This window comes from Rhipicephalus microplus, chromosome 2, assembly GCF_043290135.1.
Source record: "Rhipicephalus microplus isolate Deutch F79 chromosome 2, USDA_Rmic, whole genome shotgun sequence".
NCBI lineage: Eukaryota > Metazoa > Arthropoda > Arachnida > Ixodida > Ixodidae > Rhipicephalus > Rhipicephalus microplus.
This window is the reverse complement of record NC_134701.1, coordinates 5,456,516-5,466,733: the sequence shown is the minus strand read 5'-3', so window position 1 is coordinate 5,466,733 and position 10,218 is coordinate 5,456,516.

Below are 10,218 nucleotides of genomic sequence, written 5' to 3'. Positions count from 1 at the left end.
AATAGCCGATCGCGCTAGCCAATTGCGCCACGGAGACAGTCGTGCTCCAATCTCACCACCATCAGAACATATCTTCAAAGCTATCAGCCCAAAGACAAAAAAGCACCGCACCACCAACGGGTGGGCTCGTACATCCAACCTTTCTGTTAACAGCCGATCGCGCTAGCCAATTGCGCCACGGTGACAGTCCTGCTCCACTCTCACCACCATCAGAACATTTCTTCAAAGCTATCAGCTCAAAGAAAAAAAAGCAACACAACACCACCGGATGGGCTCGTACCTCCAACCTTTCAGTTAACAGCCGATCGAATAGCCAATTTCGCCACGGAGACAGTCGTGCTCCACTCTCATCACCATCAGAACATATTTTCAAAGCTAACAGCCCAAAGAAAAAAAAGCGCCGCACCACCACCGGGTGGGCTCGTACCTCCAACCTTTCGCTTAACAGCCGATCGCGCTAGCTAATTGCACCACGGAGACAGTCCTGCTCCACTCTCACTACCATCAGAACATATCTTCAAAGCTATCAGCCCAAAGAATAAAAAGCAACACACCACTCCCGGGAGGGCTCGAACCTCGAACCTTTCAGTTAACAGCCGATCGCATAGCCGATTGCGGCACGGAGACAGTCGTGCTTCACTTTCACCACCTTCAGAAGATTTCTTCAGAGCTATCAGCCCAAAGAAAAAAAAGCGCCGCACCACCACCGGATCGGCTCATACCTCCAACCTTTCGGTTAACAGCCGATCGCGCTAGCCAATTGCGCCACGGAGATAGTCCTGCTCCACACTCACCACCATCAGAACATATTTTCAAAGCTATCAGCCCAAAGTAAAAAAAAGCAACTCACCACTCCCGGGAGGGCTCGAACCTCCAACCTTTCGGTTAACAGCCGATCGCGCTAGCCAATTGCGCCACGGCGACAGTCGTGCTCCACTCTCACCACCATCAGAACATATCTTCAAAGCTATCAGCCCAAAGACAAAAAAGCACCGCACCACCACCGGGTGGGCTCGTACATCCAACTTTTCTGTTAACAGCCGATCGCGCTAGCCAATTGCGCCACGGAGACAGTCCTGCTCCACTCTCACCACCATCAGAATATTTCTTCAAAGATATCAGCTCAAAGAAAAAAAAAGCAACACACCAACAATGGATGGGCTCGTACGTCCAGCCTTTCAGTTAACAGCCGATCGAATAGCCAATTGCGCCACGGAGACAGTCGTGCTCCACTATCACCACCATCAGAACATTTTCAAAGCTATCAGCCCAAAGAAAAAAAAGCGCCGCACCACCACCGGGTTGGCTCGTACCTCCAACCTTTCGGTTAACAGCCGATCGCGCTAGCTAATTGCGCCACGGAGACAGTCCTGCTCCACTCTCACCACCTACAGAACATATCTTCAAAGCTATCAGCCCAAAGAATAAAAAGCAACACACCACTCTCGGGAGGGCTCGAACCTCCAACCTTTCAGTTAACAGCCGATCGCATAGCCGATTGCGGCACGGAGACAGTCGTGCTTCACTTTCACCACCGTAAGAAGATTTCTTCAGAGCTATCAGCCCAAAGAAAAAAAAGCGCCGCACCACCACCGGGTCGGCTCGTACCTCCAACCTTTCGGTTAACAGCCGATTGCGCTAGCCAATTGCGCCACGGAGACAGTCGTGCTCCACTCTCACCACCATCAGAACATATCTTCAAAGCTATCAGCCCAAAGAAAAGAAAGCGCCGCACCACCACCGGGTGTGCTCGTACCTCCAACGTTTCGATTAAACGCCGATTACGCTAGCCAATTGCGCCACGGAGACAGTCGTGCTCTACTCTCACCACCATCAGAACATATCTTCAAAGCTATCCGCAAAAAGAAAAAAAAGCGCCGCACCTCCACTGCGTGGGCTCGAACCTGCAACCTTTCGGTTAACAGCCGATCGCGCTAGCCAATTGCGCCACGGAGACAGTCGTGATCCACTCTCACCACCGTCAGAACATTTCTTCAGAGCTATCAGCCCAAAGGAAAAAAAATCGCCGCACCACAACCGGGTGGGCTCGAACCTCCAATCACTCGGTTAACAGCCGATCGCGCTAGCCAATCGCGCCACAAAGACAGTCGTGCTGCACTCTCACCACCATCGGAACATATCTTCAAAGCTATCAGTCCAAAGAAAAGAAAGCGCCGCACCTCCAACGGGTGGGCTCGTACCTCCAACCTTTCGGTTAACAGCCGATCGCGGTAGCCAATTGCGTCACGGAGACAGTCCTGCTCTACACTCTCCACCATCAGAACATATTTTCAAAGCTATCAGCCCAAAGTAAAAAAAGCAACAAACCACTCCCGGGAGGGCTCGAACCTCCAACCTCTCGGTTAACAGCCGATCGCGCTAGCAAATTGCGCCACGGAAACAGTCGTGCTCCACTCTCACCACCATCAGAACATATCTTCAAAGCTATCAGCCCACAGAAAAAGAAGCGCCCCACCACCACCGGGTGGGCTCGAACCTCCAACCATTCGGTTAACAGCCGATCGCGCTAGCCAATTGCGCCACGGAGACGGTCCTGCTCCACTCTCACCACCATCAGAAGATATCTTCAAAGCTATCAGTCCAAAGAAAAAAAAAGCAACACACCACTCCCGGGAGGGCTCGAACCTCCAACCTTTCGGTTAACAGCCGATCGCATAGCCATTTGCGCCACGCAGACAGTCGTGCTCCACTCTCACCACCATCAGAACATTTCTTCAGAGCTATCAGCCCAAAGTAAAAAAAGCGCTGTACCACCACCGGGTGCGCTGGTACCTCCAACCTTTCGGTTAACAGCCGATCGCGCTAGCAAATTGCGCCACGGAGACAGTCGTGCTCCTCTCTCACCACCATAAGAACATATCTTCAATGTTATCAGCCCACAGAAAGAAAAGCGCCGCACCACCACCGGGTGGGCTCGAACCTCCAACCATTCGGTTAACAGCCGATCGCGCTAGCCAATTGCGCCACGGAGACAGTCCTGCTCCACACTCATCACCATCAGAACATATTTTCAAAGCTATCAGCCCAAAATAAAAAAAAGCAACTCACCACTCCCGGGAGGGCTCGAACCTCCAACCTTTCGGTTAACAGCCGATCGCGCTAGCCAATTGCGCCACGGAGACAGTCGTGCTCCACTCTCAGCACCATCAGAACATATCTTCAAAGCTATCAGCCCAAAGACAAAAAAAGTGCCGCACCACCACCGGGTGGGCTCGTACATCCAACCTTTCTATTAACAGCCGATCGCGCTAGCCAATTGCGCCACGGAAACAGTCCTGCTCCACTCTCACCACCATCACAACATTTCTTCAAAGATATCAGCTCAAAGAAAAAAAAGCAACACACCAACACCGGATGGGCTCGTACCTCCAACCTTTCAGTTAACAGCCGATCGAATAGCCAATTGCGCCACGGAGACAGTCGTGCTCCACTATCACCACCATCAGAACATATTTTCAAAGCTATCAGCCGAAAGAAAAAAAAGCGCCGCACCACCACCGGGTGGGCTCGTACCTCCAACCTTTCGGTTAACAGCCGACCGCGCTAGCTAATTGCGCCACGGAGACAGTCCTGCTCCACTCTCACCACCTACAGAACATATCTTCAAAGCTATCAGCCCAAAGATTAAAAAGCAACACACCACTCCAGGGAGGGCTCGAACCTCCAACCTTTCAGTTAACAGCCGATCGCATAGCCGATTGCGGCACGGAGACAGTCGTGCTTCACTTTCACCACCGTCAGAAGATTTCTTCAAAGCTATCAGTCCAAAGAAAAAAAAGCGCCGCACCTCCACCGGGTGGGCTCGTACCTCCAACCTTTCGGTTAACAGCCGATCGCGCTAGCCAATTGTGCCACGGAGACAGTCCTGCTCCACACTCACGACCATCAGAACATATTTTCAAAGCTATCAGCCCAAAATAAAAAAAGCAACTCACAACTCCCGGGAGGGCTCGAAACTCCAACCTTTCGGTTAATAGCCGATCGCGCTAGCCAATTGCGCCACGGAGACAGTCGTGCTCCAATCTCACCACCATCAGAACATATCTTCAAAGCTATCAGCCCAAAGACAAAAAAGCACCGCACCACCAACGGGTGGGCTCGTACATCCAACCTTTCTGTTAACAGCCGATCGCGCTAGCCAATTGCGCCACGGTGACAGTCCTGCTCCACTCTCACCACCATCAGAACATTTCTTCAAAGCTATCAGCTCAAAGAAAAAAAAGCAACACAACACCACCGGATGGGCTCGTACCTCCAACCTTTCAGTTAACAGCCGATCGAATAGCCAATTTCGCCACGGAGACAGTCGTGCTCCACTCTCATCACCATCAGAACATATTTTCAAAGCTAACAGCCCAAAGAAAAAAAAGCGCCGCACCACCACCGGGTGGGCTCGTACCTCCAACCTTTCGCTTAACAGCCGATCGCGCTAGCTAATTGCACCACGGAGACAGTCCTGCTCCACTCTCACTACCATCAGAACATATCTTCAAAGCTATCAGCCCAAAGAATAAAAAGCAACACACCACTCCCGGGAGGGCTCGAACCTCGAACCTTTCAGTTAACAGCCGATCGCATAGCCGATTGCGGCACGGAGACAGTCGTGCTTCACTTTCACCACCTTCAGAAGATTTCTTCAGAGCTATCAGCCCAAAGAAAAAAAAGCGCCGCACCACCACCGGATCGGCTCATACCTCCAACCTTTCGGTTAACAGCCGATCGCGCTAGCCAATTGCGCCACGGAGATAGTCCTGCTCCACACTCACCACCATCAGAACATATTTTCAAAGCTATCAGCCCAAAGTAAAAAAAAGCAACTCACCACTCCCGGGAGGGCTCGAACCTCCAACCTTTCGGTTAACAGCCGATCGCGCTAGCCAATTGCGCCACGGCGACAGTCGTGCTCCACTCTCACCACCATCAGAACATATCTTCAAAGCTATCAGCCCAAAGACAAAAAAGCACCGCACCACCACCGGGTGGGCTCGTACATCCAACTTTTCTGTTAACAGCCGATCGCGCTAGCCAATTGCGCCACGGAGACAGTCCTGCTCCACTCTCACCACCATCAGAATATTTCTTCAAAGATATCAGCTCAAAGAAAAAAAAAGCAACACACCAACAATGGATGGGCTCGTACGTCCAGCCTTTCAGTTAACAGCCGATCGAATAGCCAATTGCGCCACGGAGACAGTCGTGCTCCACTATCACCACCATCAGAACATTTTCAAAGCTATCAGCCCAAAGAAAAAAAAGCGCCGCACCACCACCGGGTTGGCTCGTACCTCCAACCTTTCGGTTAACAGCCGATCGCGCTAGCTAATTGCGCCACGGAGACAGTCCTGCTCCACTCTCACCACCTACAGAACATATCTTCAAAGCTATCAGCCCAAAGAATAAAAAGCAACACACCACTCTCGGGAGGGCTCGAACCTCCAACCTTTCAGTTAACAGCCGATCGCATAGCCGATTGCGGCACGGAGACAGTCGTGCTTCACTTTCACCACCGTAAGAAGATTTCTTCAGAGCTATCAGCCCAAAGAAAAAAAAGCGCCGCACCACCACCGGGTCGGCTCGTACCTCCAACCTTTCGGTTAACAGCCGATTGCGCTAGCCAATTGCGCCACGGAGACAGTCGTGCTCCACTCTCACCACCATCAGAACATATCTTCAAAGCTATCAGCCCAAAGAAAAGAAAGCGCCGCACCACCACCGGGTGTGCTCGTACCTCCAACGTTTCGATTAAACGCCGATTACGCTAGCCAATTGCGCCACGGAGACAGTCGTGCTCTACTCTCACCACCATCAGAACATATCTTCAAAGCTATCCGCAAAAAGAAAAAAAAGCGCCGCACCTCCACTGCGTGGGCTCGAACCTGCAACCTTTCGGTTAACAGCCGATCGCGCTAGCCAATTGCGCCACGGAGACAGTCGTGATCCACTCTCACCACCGTCAGAACATTTCTTCAGAGCTATCAGCCCAAAGGAAAAAAAATCGCCGCACCACAACCGGGTGGGCTCGAACCTCCAATCACTCGGTTAACAGCCGATCGCGCTAGCCAATCGCGCCACAAAGACAGTCGTGCTGCACTCTCACCACCATCGGAACATATCTTCAAAGCTATCAGTCCAAAGAAAAGAAAGCGCCGCACCTCCAACGGGTGGGCTCGTACCTCCAACCTTTCGGTTAACAGCCGATCGCGGTAGCCAATTGCGTCACGGAGACAGTCCTGCTCTACACTCTCCACCATCAGAACATATTTTCAAAGCTATCAGCCCAAAGTAAAAAAAGCAACAAACCACTCCCGGGAGGGCTCGAACCTCCAACCTCTCGGTTAACAGCCGATCGCGCTAGCCTATCGCGCCACGAAGACAGTCGTGCTCCACTCTCACCACCATCAGAACATATCTTCAAAGCTATCAGCCCAAAGAAAAAAAAGTGCCGCACCTCCACCGGGTGGGCTCGTACCTCCAACCTTTCGGTTAACAGCCGATCGCGGTAGCCAATTCCGCCACGGAGACAGTCCTGCTCCACTCTCACCACCATCAGAACATATTGCCACGTTCCATTTCCCAAGTTTTTGTTATCGTCCCAAAACACCACACGATTCTCAGCGCAAACCGCGCCTGCAGTTTTCTAGAGGGTTCCGGACTGTAGTAGATCATTTCGATAAGATCACGCTCACTGTGTGAATGGTACAGATTGTTCTGGAACGCACGCCGCCGCCAGCGATAGCACTAGAACATTCGACGGCGGGAGAATAAATGCCGACGCGCTTCGTCGCTTGTCAGTAGTTGATCGAAGGCCGACGCTCCGTTCGCCGCTATCAGTCTGAGACTGCTATCTGTGTGAGACTGCTGCTGTAATTGGACTTTCTGTTTACCGGGCACAGGTTCGCCCAAATAAACAGTTAAAATCCCAACACGAAGTCTCCTGTCTTCGGCCACGTCACGACCCCGTGACATCTGGAGGAAGTGCTGCTTCGTTCATGTACCGCACGCCCCCGTCAAGCCGTGAACCCAGCCCACGTCGCGGAGAAGACACCGACGCCAACCAGGAGCAGCGAACAAGCCGCCGACAGCAAGGGCTACCACCGGAGTACGGGATTCTAGAAGACAAGGCGCGGAAGACCAAGGCCATGACCGCGACTGCAGCGACAATGACAACCGCCGCATCCCTGCCCACGATGGTTATGCATCAACCCAGGGAACCACCAATTTTTCATGGGTCATCGTTCGAATACCCGGAGTCCTGGTTAAAAACATACGACCATGTGGCCGCCCTCAACCACTGGGACAACGAAGAAAAGCTCCGGCGTGTGTACTTCTACCTGGAAGACACCGCAAGGACCTGGCTAGAGAATCGTGAGTCCACGCTCCGAACGTGGGATGTCTTCTGCGGCGCATTTCTGCAAACGTTCGCGAGCGTCGCTCGCAAAGAAAGGGCCGCTGCTCAACTAGAGACCCGGGTTCAGCTACCGAATGAGAAGGTTGGAATTTTCACAGAGGAGATGACCCGCCTATTTCGTCACGCTGACCCAGACATGCCTGAGGAGAAGAAAGTTCGTTTCCTCATGCGAGGGGTCAAACAGGAGCTCTTCGCGGGACTAATGAGGAATCCACCGAACACCGTCCAAGAATTTGTATCCGAGGCGACCACCATCGAAAAAACCCTTGACATGCGCACCAGACAGTATAATCGTCGCCTGACTCCAGAATGCGCTGCTGCTCAAACCAGTGACTCCGAAAACCTGCGTGAAACGATCCGAGCGATCGTGCGGGAAGAGCTGCGCAAACTGTTGCCTTCGGCGCAACCTCAAGTGGATTCGATCGCCGACATTGTGCGAGAAGAAGTTCGGCAATCACTTCGAATTCCCCATACACCGCTGCCCGAGCCAGAAACTATGAGCTACGCCGCTGCAGTGCGCCACAATGCTCCTCCCCGTCCACGCCAAAACGCCGCCCCGTCGCACTTCCGTCGCCAGACACCACCGCCGCCACCACCCCCACCGATGACCTACCGTTCACAAGCGGCCCAGCGCAGTGCACCGAGGAAGACTGACGTCTGGCGCACCCCTGACCATCGCCCGCGGCCTTGTCGGCCTTGCCGACAAGGCCAGCGGGACTTCTGCAGCCAATTGATCCACCTTGCCGACCTTTCCAGCAGATTGGTATGGACCTATTGGGGCCGTTCCCGACGTCGGCTTTCGGAAACAAGTGGATCGTGGTAGCCACCGACTACCTCACCCGCTACGCCGAGACAAAAGCCCTGCCAAAAGGCAGTGCATCCGAGGTAGCTAAGTTCTTCGTCGAAAATATCGTCCTACTTCACGGCGCCCCGGAGGTCCTTATCACCGACAGAGGAACGGCATTCACTGCCGACTTAACTCAAGCGATCTTGGCATACAGCCAAACAAACCACCGCCGGACGACAGCGTACCACCCACAGACCAACGGCCTCACCGAGCGGCTTAACAAGACGATCGCCGACATGCTGTCAATGTACGTCGATGTCGAACACAAGACGTGGGATGCCATTCTTCCGTATGTGACCTTCGCATACAACACGGCGGTGCAGGAGACGACGCAGATATCTCCATACAAATTGGTCTACGGAAGGAGCCCGGCAACGACGCTCGATGCCATGTTACCCAACGTCACCGACGAAGAAAACCTCGATGTGAGCGAGTACCTTCATCGCGCCGAAGAAGCCCGACAACTTGCGCGGCTCCGTATCAAGAATCAACAGACGACCGACAGCCACCGTTACAACCTTCGACGACGCTTCGTGGAATACCAGCCCGGTGAACGTGTTTGGGTGTGGACGCCGATACGCCGACGTGGACTAAATGAAAAGCTTTTGCGACGGTACTTCGGACCGTACAGGGTGGTTCGACGTCTCGGCCCACTTGATTACGAGGTTGTCCCCGACGGCATCACGAACTCTCAACGACGCCGATCGCGACCTGACGTCGTCCATGTCGCACGCCTCAAGCCGTTTCATGCGCGTGAACAAACTGAAACAGTGTTTTTTTGTATTATTGTTGTATCGTAATTTATTCATTGTACTGTCTTGCATTATTATTGTACCTTCATCTTTAGTTAAAGCAACGAGACGATGCCTTTTTCAGAGGGGGGCAATGCCACGTTCCATTTCCCAAGTTTTTGTTATCGTCCGAAAACACCACACGATTCTCAGCGCAAACCGCGCCTGCAGTTTTCTAGAGGGTTCCGGACTGTAGTAGATCATTTCGATAAGATCACGCCCACTGTGTGAATGGTACAGATTGTTCTGGAACGCACGCCGCCGCCAGCGATAGCACTAGAACATTCGACGGCGGGAGTATAAATGCCGACGCGCTTCGCCGCTTGTCAGTAGTTGATCGAAGGCCGACGCTCCGTTCGCCGCTATCAGTCTGAGACTGCTATCTGTGCGAGACTGCTGCTGTAATTGGACTTTCTGTTTACCAGGCACAGGTTCGCCCAAATAAACAGTTAAAATCCCAACACGAAGTCTCCTGTCTTCGGCCACGTCACGACCCCGTGATTATATCTTAAAAGCTATCAGCCCAAAGAAAAAAAGCAACACATCACTCCCGGGAGGGCTCGAATATCCAAGCTTTCAGTTACCAGCCGATTGAATAGCCAATTGCGCCACGGAGGTAGTCGTGCTCCACTCTCACCACCATCAGAACATATCTTTAAAGCTATCAGCCCAAAGAAAAAAAAGTGCCACACCACCACCAGGTGGGCTCGTCCTTCCAACCTTTCGGTGAACAGCCAATCGCGCCAGCCAATTGCGCCACGGAGACAGTCGTGCTCCACTCTCACCACCATCAGAACATTTCTTCAAAGTTATCAGCCCAAAGAAATAAAAGCACCGCACCTCCACTGCGTGGGCTCGAACCTCCAACCTTTCGGTTAACAGCCGATCGCGCTAGCCAATTGCGCCACGGAGACAGCCGTGCTCCACTCTAGCCACCGTCAGTACATATCTTCAAAGCTATCAGCCCAAAGAAAAAAAAAGCGCCGCACCACCACCGGTGGGCTCGTACCTCCACCCCTTCGGTTAACAGCCGATCGCGCTAACCAATTGCGCCACGGAGACAGTCCTGCTCCACTCTCACCACCATCAGGACATAACTTCAAAGCTATCAGCCCTAAGAAAAAAAAAGCAACGCACTACTCCCGGGAAGG